The sequence below is a fragment of the Protobothrops mucrosquamatus genome, unplaced genomic scaffold (genome assembly GCF_001527695.2).
Source record: "Protobothrops mucrosquamatus isolate PMUCROS unplaced genomic scaffold, P.Mucros_1.0 scaffold_199, whole genome shotgun sequence".
NCBI classification, from domain to species: Eukaryota; Metazoa; Chordata; class Lepidosauria; order Squamata; family Viperidae; genus Protobothrops; species Protobothrops mucrosquamatus.
The window spans coordinates 974353-995207 of record NW_015386275.1 but is presented as its reverse complement, the minus strand read 5'-3'; the positions used below and the strand labels follow the sequence as shown (position 1 = coordinate 995207).

The 20855-nt window shown below is 45.6% G+C and overlaps 1 protein-coding gene across 1 annotated transcript in view; it reads left to right on the top strand.

Moving 5' to 3' along the window:
- The first annotated feature begins 8343 nt into the window (after positions 1–8343).
- COL6A2 (collagen type VI alpha 2 chain) overlaps positions 8344–20855 on the top strand; it is an 80137-nt gene continuing 67625 nt past the window's right edge. The window contains exon 1 of the mRNA XM_015825529.1: positions 8344–8564. The gene's annotated coding sequence lies outside the window, so the exon portion shown is untranslated. The remainder of the gene's footprint in view (positions 8565–20855) is intronic.

Here is a 20855-nt window from a genome sequence, read left to right as displayed (position 1 = left end):
TCAACCACAATGTGTCAAGTGTCCAGCTAGCGAATCCAAGAAAGGAACTCCTGGGACATTGTTCTTCCCAAAAGTAGCACTTTTATTGAATACACTACATTGACACAAAAGAAGCAAAATCAGCTCTGGATTTCCTACTCAAAATCCACATAGCTAAACTTAAATTCCCCTTTGGCCAGTCCCCTCAGTCCGTTGCGTTGTCCAATCAAATATGTTCCTTTTGTTATGAGAACTGCCTGAATAGGTCAAACACCTGCACAGTATATGGCCTTGAAGGGAGAAGCAGGTTCTCACAGTCTTGGCATTCCATTCCCACCCCAGACATTATAACCACCCCCTCCCGATTGTTGTCAAGTTGAGAGTGAAGATGAAACTAGGTGAAAGAGCAAATCACTCTTGACATGCTGACACCCACCCCCCACCCCGGAAAAACGATACACCTGGAGTGAATATAAACACACAAAACATAAACAACTCACCACTTACAAACCACTGATTCACTTTGGTCTTTTAGGGTGCCTGGCATGAAACCTCTTCACTAGTCTTTTGCTGCCACCCATTCTGCATCCACTATGTATTGCAACTTTCCCTGATGGTATCTAAAGTCCAGGATGTCTTTAATCTCGTAGTGGTCCTCTCCTTTTTTAAGGACTGGAGGTGGAGGGGATCCTCCTACTGGCCTCAGCTTAGCGTCTCACACAGGTTTTAATAAGACTGCAATGGAACACTGGGTGGACCCATCTGCAGCTCCACTGTCACTGAGTTTATAATCCGTACAATAAGGAAAGGACCTACATACTTGGGACCTAACTTTTTACAGGCCTGTCTTAGGTTTAGATACTTTGTGGATAAATATACCTTATTACCCCCGCCGGAACTCCCTTTGAGGGGCCCTCTTCCAGTCAGCTTGTTTTTTCTGGACCTACCTTGCTTTCCCTAGTGCCTTGTGCAATGTAAGTCATGTGTCTCTCAGAGAGGCCATCCATTCTGCAACTGGCCACTTTCCCTGTTGAATGGAGTGGATCTTGGACTTGCCTGGCAGGTTTCTGTGGGGTCCTCAAATCTGTACTGCAGCTCCTGCATGAGGGCATCCACATTCATCAGCTTGGGGGTGCCTTCATTATAGACACCAACCACTCCGTGGCCTCTCCCTCGAGGTTCAAGGTGACTGAACCTACACAGGAAGACTCATTGGGGTGCATCGCACCATACCGCTCCAAGTAATTCCACACCTGAATCAGGAAATAGACCAACTTCTCGGGCTGACCATTAAACTTTGCTTTGAAGGGGGAGGCTCCTGGTCCTGTTGCACCAGCACATAGCCAAATGGCAGTCCCACTGGTGGGGCCACTTGCATGGGAACTTGTGTTGCTGCGGGAAGTGGAGGGACCTGACTTGGGACCATCAGAGGCGGGGCTGCCGTTGCCCCTTGCTGTGTGGGTTCCATTGCTCTGGTCAGGCTCGACACCATTGGTTGCCACTGATGGGAAGATGGGGCAGCCAGCTGCTTGGCAAACCCTGCCCCAGCTCCTGTCATTACCAACCTTGGTGAGGTGGCTCCTCGGACCTCCAGCCCGCCGAATTTCTCCCTGAGCTGCTCCATTGAGGGGTTACAGGTTGAGATAGGGAACCTCCACTCCACCAGCTCTTCCCACTAGGCGGCCCTCCTGGCTTTCCACTTGGAATAGAATAAAATAGAGCTGGAAGGGACCTTGGAGGTCTTCTAGTCCAGCCCCCTGCTCAAGCAGGAGAACCTATACCATCTCAGACAGGTTATTGTCTAGTCTCTTCTTAAAAATCTCCAGTGATGGAGTGCCCACGATTTCTGGAGGCAAGCCATTCCACTGGTTGATTGTCCTCACTGTCAGGAAGTTTCTCCTTAATACCAGGCTGCTTCTCTCTTTGATCAGTTTCCAACCTTGTTTCTCATCCTTCCCTCTGGTGCTCTGGTGAACAAAGTGACCCCCTCTTCCTTGTGGCAGCCCCTCAGATACTGGAATACTGCTATCATGTCTCCCCTATTTCTTCTTTTCTTTAGACTAGCCCAGCGGTAGGCAACCTTGGCTCTTTTATGACTCGTGGACTTCAACTCCCAAAAACTCTCCCTTTCCCCTCAGCATGGCTGGCTCAGGAATTCTGGGAGTTGAAGTCCACAAGTCATAAAAGAGCCAAGGTTGCCTACCCCTCGACTAGCCAAACCCAAGTCCCGCAGCCGTTCTTTGTATGTTTTAGTCTACAGGCCTTTGATCATCTTAGTTGCTCTTCTCAGAATTTTTTCCAAACTCTCAACATCTTTTTTGTGATATGGTTGGTTGCAGTATTCCAGGTATGGTCTTACTAGGGTTTTACAAAAATAATACTTTGCATGGTCTTGATCCTATGCCTCTATTTATACAACCCAGGATTGTATTAGCTTTTTTGGTTGCTGCTGCACACTGCTGGCTCATAGTCAAGTGATTGTCCACTAGGACTCCAAAGTCTCTCTCACAGTTACTGTTTTTAAGCCAGGTCTCGCCCAATCTGTTTTTGTACCTTTGATTTTTCCTGTCTAAATGTAAAACTTTGCTTTTCTCCACATTGAAACTCATTTTGTTGGATAGGGCACATTGTTCAAGTTTGTCTAGATCTTTTTGGATCCTGAGCTTGTCTTCTGGGGTGTTGGCTACTCCTGTCAGTTTGGTTTCATCTGTAAATTTGATGGGTTCCCCTTCAATTCCCTCATCTAAGTCATTTATGAAGATATTGAAGAGTACTGGGCCTAAGACGGAACTTTGTGGTACCCCACTGCTTACTTCTCTCCATGTGGATGTAGTGCCATTGAGGACTACTCATTGAGTACAGTTTGTCAGCCAGCTACAGATCCATCTGGTGGTGATGTTGTCTATTCCATCTTTTTCTAGTTTACCAAGGAGTAGGTTGTGGTCTACTTTATCAAATGCCTTACTGAAATCTAAGTATACTATGTCCACAGCATTTCGCTGGTCTACTAGTTTAGTCACTTTATCAAAGAATGAAATAAGATTGGTTTGGCATGATCTGTTTTTAACAAACCTGTGCTGGCTACTGGTTATGACTTTGTTTGCTTCTAGTTGTTCGCAGATCTGTTTTTTGTTTATCTTTTCTAGGATCTTCCCAGGTACTGATTGGTCTGTAGTTTCCTGGGTCCGTTTTTTTCCCTTTCTTGAAGATAGGAACCACATCAGCCCTTTTCCAATTCTCAGGTACTTCCCCGGTGCTCCAGGATTTATGAAAAATGTGGTGCAATGGTTCTGAGATAACATCTGCCAGCTCCTTCAGAACTCTGGGATGTAATCTGTTGGGTCCCAGTGATTTATATTCATCAAGATCGGATGGGTGTTCTCTTACCATTTTCTTGCTTATTTTATTTTTTGTTTCTAGTATGTCTTTTGCAGTGGTTTTTTGGGGGCATTGTCATGGAAAATACGTCTATATTGTGAAAACAATATAAAGTTCAAGTTAAAGCTTTTAAATCACGACTGTGGGGCCTATTTCAGGTTTGTTCCAGCCTCATTTTATTATATGAAGAGGGGGCCATTTTTTCATCTCCCACAGTATGTTGGGCTATAGTTTCTTTTTGTGTTAAGACTGATGCAAAATATGAGTTAAGCAGCTCTGCTTTCTCCCTGTTGCCTGTTATTTCCTTGCCATCTTCTATCTTTAGTGGACCTACAGTTTCCTTGACTTTTTTCTTGTTGTTAATATGTTGGAAGAAACTTTTTTTATTATCCTTGATTTCTGTTGCAAATCTTTGTTCGTTCTAAGCCTTTGCTTTCCTGACTTCATCTTTGCATATTCTGGCTGTCTGCTGATAATCGGCCTTAGTTATGTGCCCCTCTTTCCATTTTTTGTATTTGTCCTTTTTGTCTTTCAGTTTGTCAGAGAGATCTTTGTGCAGCCATGCTGATTTCTTCTTGAATTTCTTGTTTTTCTTTCTCAATGATATTGTGCTGGTCTGGGCTTTTATGATCGCATTTTTCAGGGTTTCCCACACTTCTTGGGTTGTTTTCCCCTTTAGGATTTTCATCCATGAGATCTTTCCCAAGTTCTCTCTGAGTTTGTTAAAGTTAGCTCTTTTAAAGTTTAGGACATTGGTTGGATTGTTTTCTATTACTAGTGTTTGCATTATATTAAATTCCAGTATGACATGGTCACTTTCACCCAAGGTTCCGGCAATTTCAATTCCCTCTATCACTTCTTCTCTATTTGTAAGGATTAAGTCCAGTATAGTTTTACGTCTAGTTCCCTCCTCCACCTTTTGGGTGACAAAGTTGTCAGCTAGGTTGGTTAGGAATCTGATTGATCTCCTGCTCACTGCAGAGTTTGTTTCCCAGTTGATATCTGGATAATTGAAGTCTCTTATTACTATTGTGGTATACTTCCTACATACGTTTGTTAACTGGTTGGCGAAGAGCTCATTTATTTCTTCAGATTGGTTGGGTGGCCTGTAATATACACCTATGGCAATGTCACTTTTTTCTCTTTTATATACATTCTAAAGAGATTTTATCTTTGATCACATGCATTTCTGTAGATATGTAGTGTTCCCTATATAGTGCAACTCCCCCTCCTCTTTTTGTAGACCTGTTTCTTTTGAACAATTTGTATCCATCCATCAGTCCACTTGCATCCCTGGACCCACGTAGCCTCTGGAGAGATCAGTGGGTATTCTGCCTCTGCTGCCTTCTTTATGCCACTTGTCCATTGTTCCTTCGGCCCAGAATAAGGGGCTCCTGACAGCACCACGTCTTCGCACACGGGTGGCTACTCCAGCTTCCCAGCCCCATTGTTGTTCCCAAAAGTAACACTTTTATCGAATACACTACATTAGCACAAAAGAAGCTAAATCAGCTCTCGGTTTCCTACTCAAAATCCACATAGTTAAACTTGAATTCCCCTTTTGCCATTCCCCTCAGTCTATTGCATTGTCCCATCAAATATGTTCCTTTTGTTATGAGAACTGCCTGGATCGGTCAAACACCTGCGCAGCATATGATCTTGGTGAACGGCCTCTTTGGGCTGTTTCCGCAGCAGAAACGGCCCAAAGTGCACGAGAAGTGGAAGTGGCCCGAAGCACTGCGTGAGCAGCAAAAGCAGCCCAAAGCATGTGAGCAGCAAAAGCAGCCTGAAGTGGTGCGCAAGCAGTGGAAGCGGCCGAAGCGCTGCATGAGTAGCGGAAGTGGCCTGAAGCACGCAAGCAGCAGAAACAGCCCAAAGCGCCATCCTGCCGGGAAGAGCGGCAATGGCGCAATGCACATGGCGTCTGGCTGCAAGTGGCCACAGATGTCAAGTAGCGGCACGACAGGTATCGGGGTGTGGGAGGCCTTGCTGTGGTGGTCCTACCAGTAAGGTAAATGGGTGCGGGGGGCATGGGGCAGCTTCACCCCACCCCCACCCTAGCTTGAATTTTAGGGCTTAGTTTTGGAGTAGGGCTTATATTAGGCCCACCCGCAAAAATCAAGCTAGGGCTTACTATTGGGCTGGGTCTAACTTTCAGGGAAACACGGTATTTGCTTTTTCTTTTTCTTAGGTCCATTTTACCTCAAGATCCACTCTTCACCCAATGAAACAATGGTGTTTGAATATTGTCTCAATCTCAGTCATAAATAATCAAATAAAAATGGTGTTATATTAAGCCTTCTGTTATGTACATACTTCAATAACCTTATGCTTAAAAGGCAGGCAGAAGAGAGACAGAAAGACAGAAAACAGAAACATCAGAGAGGGAAAGAGGGAGAGAGGGAGGGAGGGAAGGAGGGAGGTAGCAATACAGTAAGTGGGGAAAGAAACTAAGACCTAACTGCTTAAATAAGCCTGTAGAGAAATTCAGATTTTCACTCTAGCCCTGAAAAATTAAAAAATTGAATCTACAAAGAATTCTACAAAATGAGAGATGTCTAAGTGAACAGTACTTGTAGATGTAAAGTATCTTATACAGTCGGTAGTCATATAAATATTGCAAGTTTCCAAATGTGTCTACAGTAGTATCATCTGTACAGGATATGTTTGCTTATTTTAATTAATAAATTGTCCATTCATGGCTTAAAGGTTTCATATTTAAAAATACTTCCCTATTTCAAAAGAATCCCTGTGATTTTTATATTGCCTGGTAGGTCACCCCAAAGGATTCAGTTGATTTTGTGTCCCAATGGTCTGTTCTAACCTTAGTATAAAGAGTATTTTTGAAATATATTTTGCAGGGAAACAATCAATTTCTTAATCCCTTGTTTGTCAACCAAAGAAGGTAATTTATCTTTATACAATTTAGCCCCTCAATAATATTTAGATAGATTCCATTTCTTAGATGTAAACTAAAATGTGGTGAAGTATCAAAATGCAGACCAGCTGTCTCTGCCTTAATTCATAGACAGGCAGCTGCATCCCAAGTTACCCCTCATGCATTCTCCACGACCCATGCAGTGTCTCTCATGCACCCTCCCTGATCCATGCAGCGCCTCTTGCATACCACCTGTGCACCCTCTGACCCACAAGGATCTCTCATGCACCCCCATGCATTCTCCCCATAAATGGAGGTTAGCCAATTTAGGTATCTTTGTTCAAAAATTGTTGCTCTATGATGCACCATTTCATCCAACTGAAGGCTACAAGCAGACAAGCATCCACAAGAGTTTTAGTAGTATATAAATGGCTGTGAGCAATTTTAGTAAGGAACAGGACAGAGTTGGTTGTGGTAAAAATGTACAGTGCATTTGACATGTATTGTCTCCTGAAGGATCCATTTGCAGCAGTTGGTATTGAACAAAGAGACTATCATCTCTGAGCAAACTTCTCAAGACGCCCAGGTTTATTGCAATTAGGTTCAATAGTTTAGTTTACTTAGTGTCAGTGCTTTTTTTCTTAAAAAAAAAAAAGGTGCTGGAACTCACACACGTCATACAACCCGACTTGCCTACCCTACAAGGTTCCATCCAAAAAAGGTGCTGGAACTCCGTTCTGGGCATTCTATGAGAAAAAAAACACTGCTTAGTGTTAACATTGTACCTGTGTATCAAGGGCATGTTCAGGGAGCAGGCAAAAATCCAAGATAGAAGGTATGCCTTTGTGATCTGACAAATGTAGAAAGAATTTTGATCATATCTTTGTCCCCATCTTCACTTTTTGGACAGGATAGAGTGATTGCTGCAAAAAAAAGTCTGAAATAGAAATACTGGATAAAACATTCAGAGAGAAAAAGATAGCGACAAGGAATGCAGTCAATAGTAAAAGAACCACTAAAAGGCAGAGAAAATGCAGAGTGCTTTTAATAAAATTGTTTTCTTAATAAGGAGAACAATCAAGCACTGGAATGGCTGGCCTTCAGACATTGTGGGTGCCCCATCCCTGAGGCTTTTAAAAAGAAACTGGACAGCCACTGGTCTGGAATGGTACTATAGGATCTCCTGCCTTAGCAGCGGGGTTGAACTAGAAGACCTCCAAGGTCCCTTCCAATTTTTATTATTCTTTTATACCATTGTTTTGACAGAGGTCGAAGAGAACCAAAGAGACTCCAGCAAAATAAATTAACGATAAAACTAATTGAAAATTATTTCAATTGAAATTGAAGTGAAGATAGATGGATTGTGTATTTTAGAGATAGGATATCAAAGAGTGGGATTGAAGAAAGGGTTCAAGGGTCCATTTGGGAAACTACAATTGCACACAAAATGGATAGGTTGGTAGCCAGCCATTTCACTACTAGAGGCAGGGACTCGGTTTCCACCTTACTGAACTGGATTCATTGTATAAGGTTGTGCCTGCAAAGACACGTTCCATTTTTCCTGCACTCTTATTATTCTTTATTGTTGGCGTAATTTTTATTTTGCTTGCCTCGTGCTTCTTTCACACCAGTTAAACTCTGGAATCAGAAAGAACAAGAATTAATCTGAAAATAGCAAAGCTCGGCTGCCGTTGGAGTCTGAGGCTTTGTTTTGAGCAATTTTACAAAATCTCTTTTTCCCCAGTAAATTCAGCGGGAGGTGCGGGGGCAGGGGAGGGAATCGGAATACTGTACCGCACAGACATAGCAGGAAGCAAGCAAGTTATCGAGAGCAACACAACCCACTCTTTCACAAGTCTCTGTCATCCAAAGGCGGTCACTCCTCCTGTTTGGCTTTGTAACTCACTCAAAAATCCAGTCCTCCTCCAGCCCACCTTCGTTCACGTCCCACCAACTCCCGCTCTGAAGAGGAGAGATCCAGGAATTGCGCACCCCGCCCTTTCCCGAGGTGGGATTGATAGACCCACAGCGTCGCCTGGTGGGTGACGGATAAGTGACTACGCTGCTCGGAGCTTTTCTTCAAGAAAAGACTCGAAGGAGGAGAATTAAGAAGTAGGCTGTTACTTTCCATCAGAGAAGTTATAGTCTGGAGCTGAAGAAAGCGCCGCCACACCCGATTGGCTCCTTCCTTTCACTCAAAAACTGAGAAACAGAAAGAGACCCTTTCTCCCTGAAGATGCAGACCCCCTCTTGAAACCAAAGGATAACAAGACCCATCTTCATTTTACCTTTTTCACTCTAAAAGTGTATTGATCTCAGTATTTTGCAGGTAAGCTGACTGCAACTTTGTATTCCTGCCCATTTTGTGATTTTATCTTAATAATTATCAGAGGACAAACAAGTTTAGAAACACTGTTGTTTATCAAGAGAAGCAAATTATGTTTCAGCACAAACAGATGGGGAATTTTGCTGTACTTTTGCTTGGATGTTCAGTTATAGGGGGCAAACCTCATCCTCTTATGCACTCTCTGCTTTCACAAAGCCTTTTTCTCAGCAGAAATTCTTCTTATGCCTGCAAGAAAATGACCTCAGAATACAGTTGCACTCTTCTTTTAGCCACCAAAGCAGTGTGTGTGTGTGTGTGTGTGTGTGTGAAACACAGAGGGGTAATTAATTAGAATATGTATTGTCTGTGGGGTCATATCAGCACAAATGATCATTGGATTGTTTTTAATCACAACTGGATTTTTCAAAACATCTTTCTGGTTTAACTCTGCTTAGCAAATTGTAGAACATTTGGTCTGTACTTCTGTTTGTGAGAACTTTTTCATCTTCTAATAAACTAGGAATACAGTTAGATGCTGCAACTTTTAAAAGCTGGCTAGTTTTCTTTCCTTTAATACTGCCATTCTAGATGTATTGCTTTCACTGTGCTACAAAGGAAAGTGCAAAATTCACTGGCTATTTTAAATTACTGTCTTAATTCCAGATTTATGAGTTGTACTTACTAGTGAGTTTGACTAACAAATTAAAATTTCTGTGTGTGTATGTATCTAGAACTTGATAGAGGAATAATTTACTGATCAGCACGGATTGTCCTCCTGTATTGTATTACTTGACACAAAAGTAGTAGCATCTTTAGCAAATAGCACGCTTGGTTCTTGGTTTTGCTGCTTCAGAGTGCAGACCTTGATCTCTAAGCTTACAAAAGTCAACCCAGCCCAGCCTTGCCTTCTGCTTCGTGGAAGAATGTGAATGCAAAGCAAGCAAATGCAGGGAGGAAGAACATTCTGAGCAATTACACATCAAGAATCTCTCTTCAGCTATTAGTTGAGAACATGTTACTGTCCAAAAACAGCTCCTTTCACAAAGGGATCACCACAAGCAGCCATAGTGCCAGGAGAGGCCCAGACTTGCATGGTTCTTTAGAAAGGACTCTGATCTGATCAGTGTCTTGGATCCTCAAAATGTCTAGACCTGCCACAGAACATGCTCTTCTTCTGCATAAGACTAGCCTGCTGAATGAAGCTGTAAGGAAAGTTATATCCAGGTTTTTAGTTAAGGCTGAATGTCGTATTTTTCAAGAGAGCATTAATACAACACCATGAAATACAGTGAAAAAAAGAAAGCAAAGCAATCGTAATAGAATATAATATTCTTAATAATAATGGTCAATGTTAGAGGATCTATTCAATGTATCCTTTTGTTAAGAAAACAAAATCAAGACTAGCTGTTAGTATGAAAACTTAAGAATATCTCCGCTCTATAATAGTTTGTTGTTACAGAATTACTATGCTTTTTGCTCAATAGAGAAATGTAATCTACTATAGCATACTGGGAAAGGTTATTTTAAGTTCCACATATTTCTGAACTTTTGTGGGCTTCACTGTTAAACATAAAGGAGAGCTACTGTCCTATACAATCTGTTTTCCATGTAAAGACACAATGAATTTTAGAGACCCAAACTGCAGTTGGAATTCCTTGATTTGCAGGCCTGAAAATGCCTGATTTGTTTAATCGTAAATATAAGTACTTTAAACCTAAGAACCGAGAGTGCAGTGGCTTTATTAAAATGGCTGCAGATCAAATCAGATTTGTAAGGGTAAAATGTTACTTTCATTAACAGCTTTTATCCCTCAATTCTAAGGTTTATGAGACCCAAGTTATGGGAAGAAGCCACAGCTCAATATTCAGCTCAGTATTTATTCTGTTTGAAAAAGACTTCGATTTTTGTCCATTGCCTTTTTTTAGTATCAGGGTTGGAAAAGAATTTTTATTTGCAATCTTGATTATTTTCCTTTCTTTGAAACATTGTCTCTGTAAAATATTCTTTATTATTGAACAGTAGAAGAATGTGTTTATAATGTGTAAATATATTTACACAAAGGAAACAAACAGTCCAACCTATCAAAAACAGTACCGTAAAAAACAGATTAGAAACACAAGTTAAGATAGGCAAGAAAATGGTAAGTGAGCACCTGTCCAGCCTAGATGAGTTCAAATCACCAGGACCAGATGGACTACACCCCAGGGTTCTGAATGAACTGGCAGATGTGATCTCAGAACCACTGAACTATATCTTTCAAAGATCCTGGAGCACTGGGGAACTACCAGAGGACTGGAAAAGAGTTGATGTAGTTCCCATCTTCAAAAAAGAAAAAAAAATGGATCCAGGAAACTATAGACCTATCAGCCTGACCTCAATACCTGGGAAGATCTTGGAAAAGATAATCAAACAATGAATCAGCGAACACCTAGAGCAGTGGTGGCGAACCTATGGCACGGGTGCCAGAGGCGGCACTCAGAGCCCTCTCTGTGGGCACGCGCGCCGTCACCCCAGTCCTAGGCCTTCAGCTGGGTTTTATAAAACCTTTTCGCTTTAGGCCTCTGTGGGGGCCTGGGCAGGAATGGGACAGATCTGAGAGTCTCTGGCAGAAGGGGGTGGGACAAGGGCAAGTGCCAAGACATGGTCCATTAGAGGAGCCTCACTGTTCCTCTCAGGCCATGTGGGGTGGTGGGGGTGGTGTGGGCTGCCCGGAGCTCTGGGCAGCAGAGGTCAAATGCCCAGCCTAGCCCTCGAGCACCTGCGGCACCAAGCCCAGCCCCACTTCCCCAAGGGGGCGCCCAGCTGCACTTACCTCCTCCTCAAGGCTGCTGCTACTGTGCTTGCTCTCCTTAGCCAAGTTGCTCATGATGGGTACGAGGGCAAAGTCAGAGGGAGGCCCATTCCCTCTCCATGGGAGGAGACCCGGCTTTGTATCCTGGGAGACACCAGGATAGGCCAGGAGGAGGGGACAAGGGCAGCAGGACTGGACTAAGGCAGGCCTTCCCTCAGACCCTCCCTCTCCTTCTTTCCTTCTTTCCTTTCTTCCTTCCTAAGTACAGAGTGGTGGAAAAATATTTGAGATGAGGGAGGGAGAAAAACAGGCAAGAAACGCAGCTAGGGCCAGGGCCAAGGCAGCGGGGGCCATTCCCTCACTGTTTCCAGGATGGCTTCGCGGGCCACATGAAACCACTTCACGGGCCGCATCTGGCCCCCAGGCCTTGTGTTTGACATGTTTGGTCTAGGGCAAGTCATTGGGCTGATTCCTGGTGAGGCTGGGGCCATGGGGTGTGTGTGTGGAGAAATCCCCGGTTCTGTTTCAGTGTGTGCAGGGAGATTGCTTGCATGATGGGATGCTCTTCCAAACAAATGCCATTCCTTCCATTGACCTACAAAGGGCATTGCTTTCGGGGGGGGGGACTTTATTTTGTAGTACTCATAAAAATAAGCCTTGCATTCTGAGATGGTACACTCCAGAAACAATGTATATTACAAGGTCGTTGAACAGTGGTTCTTAACCTGTGGGTCGGGACCCCATTTGGGGTCGATCGACCATTTCACGAGGATCGCCAAGCAAGGCTGTCTGCCATTTTTTTGGTCCGCCATTTTTCCCCCTTTTCCGGCGGGTGCCTTACCTCCCTTGGGCTGGGCCAGCTGGTGGTCGGCCTGCTCCGTCTCTGCCACTTGCCAGCTACGCCTCGGCCGGCGGAGGGGGCGGAACCACACATGTGCGGCGCTCCCGGGCAGGGAAAGTCCTCGACTTACAACCGGTTGGGTAGTCCTCGACTTACGACCAGTTTAGTCCTTGACTTACGACCGGTTTAGTCCTCGACGTACGACTGGTTTAGTCCTCGACTTACGACCGGTTGGGGTCGTGGCATTAAAAAGGTTGAGAACCACTGTCGTTGAATCAGGCCAGACTCTCTCACTGCCATGCAGAACGTTTGTGGTGGTATGTAAATGTGGACTCAATCATCCAGACCAAAAGCACATTAAAGGTCATTTTGACTGAAGAAGTTACACTACTTGGATGTGTAATGAAACGTCTCAGTTTAATGAACTTTGGTCCAGTTGCCATGATTTAACCTTTTACATGCTTTTGGCCTGGATGATTGAGTCTACATTTACATATTGCATTTCATTTTGGGGGGGGACCCCCTGCAAGAGTTAGTTCATTCCAACAACTCTCTGATTCTGTGCCTAAACAAAAAATGTTATTTTGACTGAAGAAGTTACTTGGATGAGTAATGAAACATCTCAGTTTAATATACTTTGGTCCATTTGCCATCATTAACCTTTTACATGTTTTGTGGAGGTAATAGGACCCAGATTGTTGGGAGCAATATGCTGACTCTGTAAACCGCTTAGAGAGTGTGGTAAAGTACTATGAAGCGGGATAGGTAAGTCTAAGGGCTATTGCTATTGTTTGTACACTGAAAACACTACAGCTGGGATGAAAAATACTGTTATAAGCAGGGCTTTTTTCTCATAGAACGCCCAGAACGGAGTTCCGGCACCTTTTTGGATGGGTACGCAAGGTGGGTTGTATGACATGTGTGAGTTCCGGCACCTTTTTTTTTTTTTAGAAAAAAAGCACTGGTTATAAGTTTAGAGAATCCCACAAATGTTGGTTCTTAAACTTTTGCTGTGGTCTCTCTCATAAAAGGCACGAAAGCAGCCATTTAATATAGGACTTTGGATACTTTGCCCAATTATCCATGTCTACTATATCATAGAAAACTTCCCTTCTCCCCAATTGCTGTTGAGAGAAGTAACACTATTCTATAGTAATTATACTCTTTTTCTTGGCATCTGTAACAAACCAGAGACACCAAAATGGAGTCTACTATTATGTATACAGCCATTTTGTAGGCATCCCAATGTTTCATGCAAAAGTATATTTTGTATGAGGTAGTCCTCATTTTATTTATTTTATTAGATATGGACTAGAAGCATGCTTAGTTTAACTTAGGATAAAGTAAGATACCGACACCCCAATCATGCTGGTCCTCCAGAAGGTTGTGAAGACTTGGCTCTTCCCCTAGGCACCAGGACCAGGATGTTGATGGAGTTCTGGTGTGGATATGGTTGTATTAGATGTGGTGGGATTTTTGGGATTTTAGCCGATGTTTTTTTAATGGATTTGTGTAGTTTGGTTAATATTTTTATTTCTGTCACTACCCAGAATTCTCTGGGCAGCAGGTGGCTGTATATGTTCATTAAATAAATAAGTATAAATAAAATAAACCTTCCATCAGGCCACATTCATACTGGATTTGTACCAGATAACTTCCACTACAATGAAGGTATTCCCAAGACTGATGAAATAAATATCCTGATTTAAATTTCAGATTAATAATGAGACATCTCCATCCACTTCTTCCATATTCATCCAATTAATGTGTTTTTCTCTCATTTAATTATGATTTCCTATAAAAGTGTAGTAAATTTATGGAACAAGCTCAATCAAGAATGGGGGAAAGAGACAAATCTCTATGGTAGGAAATTTAAAATGATTCCATAAGGTGGTGCCACAGCAGAAAAAGCTTGACTCCTGTGACCCACCAAATATAGATCTTTAACTGATCCCAACCACAGCATGCCTTCTTTACCAGATTTAGTGGGGCGGGCTGATACAGCCAGAGAGAGTTGATCCCTCAGATAACTTGATCCAATGCCATGAAAGACTTTAAAGGTCAAAACCAGTATCTTGAATTGGACTCAGAAGTAAGCTGGCAACCAATGCAGCTGGCAGAGCAGAGATGTAACGTGCTGATCTAGGAGTGCACATACTCATACTCCTGCATTCTGTACCAATTGAAGCTTCTAGATACTATTTTCAAAGTAAGCCCCATGTACAGAGCATTTTAATAGTCCAATCTGGAAGTGACTAGGACATGAATGGCTGTGAGCAGGGCCTGCAGCTCCAAGAATGGGTAAAACTGGCACATAAAATAAAGCTATGTGATTGATTCTGGGATTACATATGTATAGGGCTGATTAATATTTTATTGTTATTAGAATATCTATTGTGTAGTGGAAGAAGAAATAAATGAGATTGGTGATAAAATGAGGGATGTGAGAGATTAAGAATTAGAATTGATAATTTGTTGTTTTAAACTAAAACTATGGTAATTGTAAACTGATAGAGTTATAAAACAGGTTTAGTAGTAATAGAAATTTAAAATAGAAATGGAATATTTAAACGTATCATGTTAATTGAGGGAAATAGAGAGGGGATAGTGAAAGGTATTGAGTTGAGTTGTCTATATATGTTTGACCACCCAACCACCACGGTGGGTCCTGAGTACTTTTTCTTAAGAATTTTAAAAAACCAATAAAATGTGTTAAAAAATAAATAAATAAAGCTATGCAAAGGCCCTCCTAGTCATAGCTATCACCTACTCATCAAGCAGAGTTGTGAATTTAGGAGGACCCACAGATTGTGCACTGGATCTGTCTGGGGCAGTGCAATCCCATCTAGCCCCAAAGATGGAATCTGTGGGCCCCAAAATCCAAATCCATTCAGTCTTGTCAGAGTTCAGCTAAAGCCTTTTGTTCCCCATCCAGACACTCATAGCCTCCAGACAGTGGGATAAGATATCCACATCATCACTGCTTAATTCGCCAGCAGTGAAGATATGTAATTGGGTATCATCAGCATACTGATAATACTTCACCCTATAATGACAGATGAGCTCACCCACTCACTGTTATGTCCTGGGCGGGCAGGCGCAGGCTGCAGCGATTGACCCGGGCAGACCATGTGGATGCCCAGGACAAGAAAGGCTGCTCCCCGCCTTGCGCGCACGTGCACGGCAGGAAAAGATCCTTTGAAATGATTGGCCAGCAAGGTATTGTGCAGGGAGGCTATAAAAGGGGGCCGCACCATTTTAAAATCTGTTCTGTTGGGGTTTGCAATAAAGGAGAACTGTTGGAACTCGTTGCTTCATCTCGATGCCTCTTCTTCTGAAACAGAACATTGGTGATGAAGGTGGGATGCCTGCAAGGCAAACAAAGTAAGAAGCCAAGCTGACTCACCACGGGGGGGGGGGGCTTGCAGCTCAGAGAAATGTGGCGCCTGGAGGTCGCGGCTCAGCCTGCCAGCACAGAAACGCTGGAGGTGAGCTCAGCAAAGGTGAGCTTCTCAATCCTTGCAGCAGGAGGCGTGGACGAAGTCCTGAGCTGAAACGATGGCAAAGATAGGCCGGCTGTCGGAATTTGACACAACTCACCCAGAATGCTGGAGCTCGTACATGGCCCGGGTGGAGAACTACCTCCGGGTGAATCAAATTCGCGAAGATGACTTCAAAGCTGCCACGCTGCTGTGTGTGTGGGCAAGAGACCTTCGAGATTGCGGAGAATCTGGTCGCCCCAGCACCACTGGAATCAATCGCCTACACAGACTTGAAGAGGATGCTGCGCGAGATTTCAAACCCAAGCTCTCAGTGATTGCCTGGCGACATGCGTTCGAGCAGAGGGACCAGAGGCCTGGTGAGTCTGCGGCAGAATTTGTTGCGGCCTTGCGACAAGCAGCTAGGCCCTGTGATTTCAAGGACTTGGAGGAGAGACTGAGAGATCGGCTGGTCTGTGGCCTGCGAAGCCGGGAGTTGCAGCAGAAGCTCTTCGCGAAGGAAGGCCTCACGTTCCAAGATGCCTTGAGGGAAGTTTCAGCCGAAGAGACAGCAGGTGGATCTGTGAAGGCCTTGCGGCTCGCCAAGCCCCCTCAAGTTCCAGCCACCATCAATCAAGAGGTCGCTCACGAAGAATCCGAACTGGATCCAGAATCGGAAGTGGACCGGCTGCATCAGACTCCGGAGAGAAGGCCTCACGGAGGGAAGGCCCAGCCAGCATCTTCCTCTCGGTGCATCGGGTGTGGAGGCCGCCATTGCCGCACAGATTGCCGTTTCCGCTCCGCCATCTGCAGGGCCTGTGGGAGGCAAGGCCACATTGCCTCAGTCTGTTTGGGTTGCCAGAAGGAACGTTACCCAGGAGAATTGCCTCAGAAAGGTACCAGGGTCCCCAGCCAGAACAGGGTGGGCTTCTGCGCATCACGTAGGAGCGTTTTTAGAACGGGGGTCCACAGGCCACTTAGGAAGAAGCTTCACATCAATGTGAAGTTGCAAGGAGTCCCCTTGTCGATGGAGCTGGACACAGCGTCCGCTCTATCGATCATCTCCCTAGACACCCTTAACAAGGTTTGCAGCAGAAGCAGCCTACGGGTTAAACTCAGGCCGTCAAACCTCATCCTCACAGATTTCCAAAATTCCAGAGTCAACGTGAGGGGGGGAGGCCACGCTCAAGGTGCAGCGTAGGAATTTTGAGGGGCTACTAGATGTAGTTGTGGTTGGGGGAGACCGCATGAGTCTCATTGGACTCGACTGGTTTGAGGCCCTCGGGATTCAGGTGACTGGAATAAACAGTGCAAACAACAGGCCTGGCTGGGGTCTGCAAGGAGTTTACAGATGTGTTTAGTCCAGAACTTGACTCCTACAAAGGCCCTCCTATTTATTTGAGGCTAGACCCAGCCATAGCCCCCATTAGAATTAAACCACGCAGGGTGCCCTTTGCCTTAAAGGGTAAAATAGATGGAGAGCTGGATAAACTGATTCAGCAGGGTATCTTAGAGCCTGTGGACAGTAGTCCATGGGAAACTCCCATAGTTACACCACTGAAGGCCAATGGTGAAGTCCGAATCTGTGCAGACTACAAGTGCACACTTAACAAAGCTCTGCAGCAGCATTCGTACCCGGTACTGGTGGTCAGCCACATTCTAGCATCCCTCAAAGGGGGCCAGATCTTTGCTAAGCTTGACCTGGCTCAGGCCTATCAACAATTGCCAGTTGATGAGGCAACAGTTGAGGCCCAAACTATAATGACTCACGGGGGCATTCAAGGTAAAAAGATTGCAATTTGGAGTAAACGTGGCCCCTGGCATCTTCCAGAGTGTAATGGAGCAAACGCTCCAAAATATCCCTGGTGTTTGCCCATATTTTGACGATGTCCTCATCGCTGGGGACTCAGCTGACAATTTAGCCGAAAGGCTGAGAGCCGTTTTGCTACGTTTCTGCCAAGTGGGGCTGAAGCTTAAGCAAGACAAGTGCAAGATCGGGGTTAGCTCCACTGAGTTTCTAGGATTCCGCATTGATGCTCAGGGCATCCACCCTGCTGAATCCAAGCTGCAAGCAATTCAGCAGGCCTCAAGTCCCAAATCCAAGGGCGAACTTCAGGCCTTTCTGGGACTGTTAAACTTCTACCACTCATTTCTTCCCAACAAGGCTGCAATGGCCGAGCCGTTACATTGGCTCTTGGATAAACAGGCCCCTTGGCAGTGGACACAAGTACATGAAAAGAGTTTCAAAGAGGTCAAGACCTTGCTCTCTTCAAATGCGGTCCTGGCGCATTTCAACAAGAAATTGCCGGTGTGCATCACCTGTGATGCGTCCCCTTATGGGATTGGGGCTGTGTTAAGTCACTTGAAGGCTGATGGAACGCAAGTCCCAATAGCATACTACTCTAGAACCCTATCATCAGCTGAATGCAATTATGCACAGATAGATAAGGAAGCCTTAGCCATAGTGGCTGGCATAAAGAAGTTCCATGACTTCATATATGGCCGCCATTTCACGGTCTTTACAGACCATAAGCCACTGCTGGGGTTGTTCACAACAAACAAACAAACCCCACACATAATATCCCCACGAATGCTGAGGTGGTCTATCTTCCTGTCTGCATATGACCATACACTGGTTCACAAGCCAGGCAAAGAAATGGGCCACGCAGATGGCCTCAGCAGGTTGCCATTACAGCAGATAGAGGCAGATCCAGCACCTGCCAACCGCATTCTGTCTATTCAGGACTTGCCTGAATCTCCCTTCAGTGCTAGGGACGTGGCTGCAGAAACAGCCACCGATCACATGCTAACACGCGTGCTAACCTGGGCGTTGTCTGGATGGCCTGACACATGTCCAGACTCCGAATTCCAGAGCTTCTGGCAGAGGAAGCACGAGATTTCCACCTTCAAGGGGTGTGTCCTATGGGGTAGCCGGGTAGTAATCCCAACCTCATTGAGGACTAGAGTCCTGCAGTCTCTGCATGAGGGACATCTGGGTATAGTCCGGATGAAGGCATTAGCGCGCAGCCATCTTTGGTGGCCTGGGCTTGACAAAAACATCAAGGCCCAGGTCCACGGGTGCACTGTTTGTCAACAGTCAAGGCCGGAGATGCCCCAGGCCCCAGTTCATAGGTGGGAAAAGACTCATACCCCATGGTCGAGGGTCCATATCGATTACGCTGGGCCCTTTCAGGGACAATTCTTCTTAACCCTTGTGGACAGCCATTCCAAGTGGCTAGAGGTCATGCCTGTCTCCTCCACTACCACTGCTAGGACCATCCAGGTGCTGAGAGGGATCTTCGCCGCACATGGACTTCCAGATGTCCTTGTCTCCAACAACGGGCCCCAATTCACGTCATTTGAGTTCAAGGCGTTCCTCCAGGCCAACATGATCCAGCATGCCACATCTGCACCGTTCCATCCAGCTTCCAACAGCCAGGCTGAATGGATGGTGCGCACTACCAAGGATGCCTTAAAGAGGATCACTCACGGGAACTGGCATCATTTGTTAGCGGACTTTCTTCTGTGCCACCACACCACACCTTGCACAGCTACTGGAAAGAGCCCAGCTGAACTCCGCTGGGGTTGCTGCCTCAACACGAAACTGGACAGGTTGCACCCAGACCGGGTGGCTTCACAGGTGTCACAGCCACGGGTACCTAGGAGATTACAGGTGGGCGATCCGGTCTGGGCAAGGAACTATGGACCAGGACATCTCTGGGTCACAGCAGTGGTATGCAAGGTCTCTGGGCCGCTGTCATACGAAGTGGCCTTGGATGATGGTTGTGTGATCCGACGTCACATTGACAACTGCGCTGGAGGCTTCCCAGCAACTCTTCCGCTCCTGGCTCTGCTCTCGGGGGGGGAGGAGGACCACAATTACGATTGTGGATCACAGTCTCTCCAACATCCCCAGGCTTCAGCTATTGCTCCAAACAGGGAGTCCGCAGAAAGGGGGTTCGCCATGGAGGCGGCTCCGGCCTCTGGCACCTCATACACGGGGGCCATGGGGTATTGGGGCACATCAGCCACTCAGGCCACTCCAGTTGCTGGTCTAGGGCTCGAGGGACAGTGCTCCCAAGAGGAGTCCATTGTGGACTTGGGGAATTCCACCCCACCACTGGACATGGGGAATTCCACCCCCCCCAAGGAACCCTGGCTTGGATTTAGTGGATCCAGCCAGTCAGCAGCTGGGTGGGTCCCCTGGGTCCTTGGGGCAATGAAGTCCTGGTCTGCCTAGCCTGGCAGGCGAGCTGGCAGGCCAGGCACACACACCGGCCATGAGAAGATCAGGGTGGGCCAGAGGTCCTCCCAAATACTTACAAGACTATGTACGGTCCTTGTCAGTTCATGGGCAGGCCTAGTAGTCTGGATTAAGTAATGCAGCTCAAGAGGAGTGGGGAGCATGGCTGCAGCAAGACTGTAGTGTTGTGTATATATATAGATGCAACGTAAGCAATGTAATGGGGTGTTGGAGTATTTAAAATAATAAGTGTGCCTTATTATTTTAGCCAAGGGGGGGAGGGGTGTTATGTCCTGGGCCGGCAGGCGCAGGCTGCAGCGATTGGCCCGGGCAGACCATGTGGATGCCCGGGACAAGAAAGGCTGCTCCCAGCCTTGCGCGCACGTGCACGGCGGGAAAAGATCCTTTGAAACAATTGGCCAGCAAGGTATTGTGCACGGGGGCTATAAAAGGGGGCCACATCATTTTAAAATCTGTTCTGTTGGGGTTTGCAATAAAGGAGAACTGTTGGAACTCGTTGCTTCGTCTCGATGCCTCTTCTTCTGAAACAGAACACTCACCCTCATGTAGATGTTTAAAAAGAGAGGAGAAAGCAATAAACTCTGTGGCACCTCACACAGTAGGAGCTGAGATTCAGACCTCTCCTCTCCAATATCACTGACTGGAACAGACCCCAAAGGAAGGAGGACCAGCAACATAACACTCTGCTGCCCACTCCCAATCCTTTGAGCTCTTCCAGAAGGAGGGCCGAGGATTTTGCACAATATCTGTATGACAAAGTCGCTCGGATCCGAGAAGGCTTGGACTCCGACTGGTTGGCCCAGGGGGAGGAGACGGAAGCAGGTCTTGAGACGGTTATATGGGAGGAGTTTGACTCTGTTGCTCCCGAGGATGTGGACAGGGTCTTGGGAGGGCTGAATGCAACCACATGTTTGTTGGA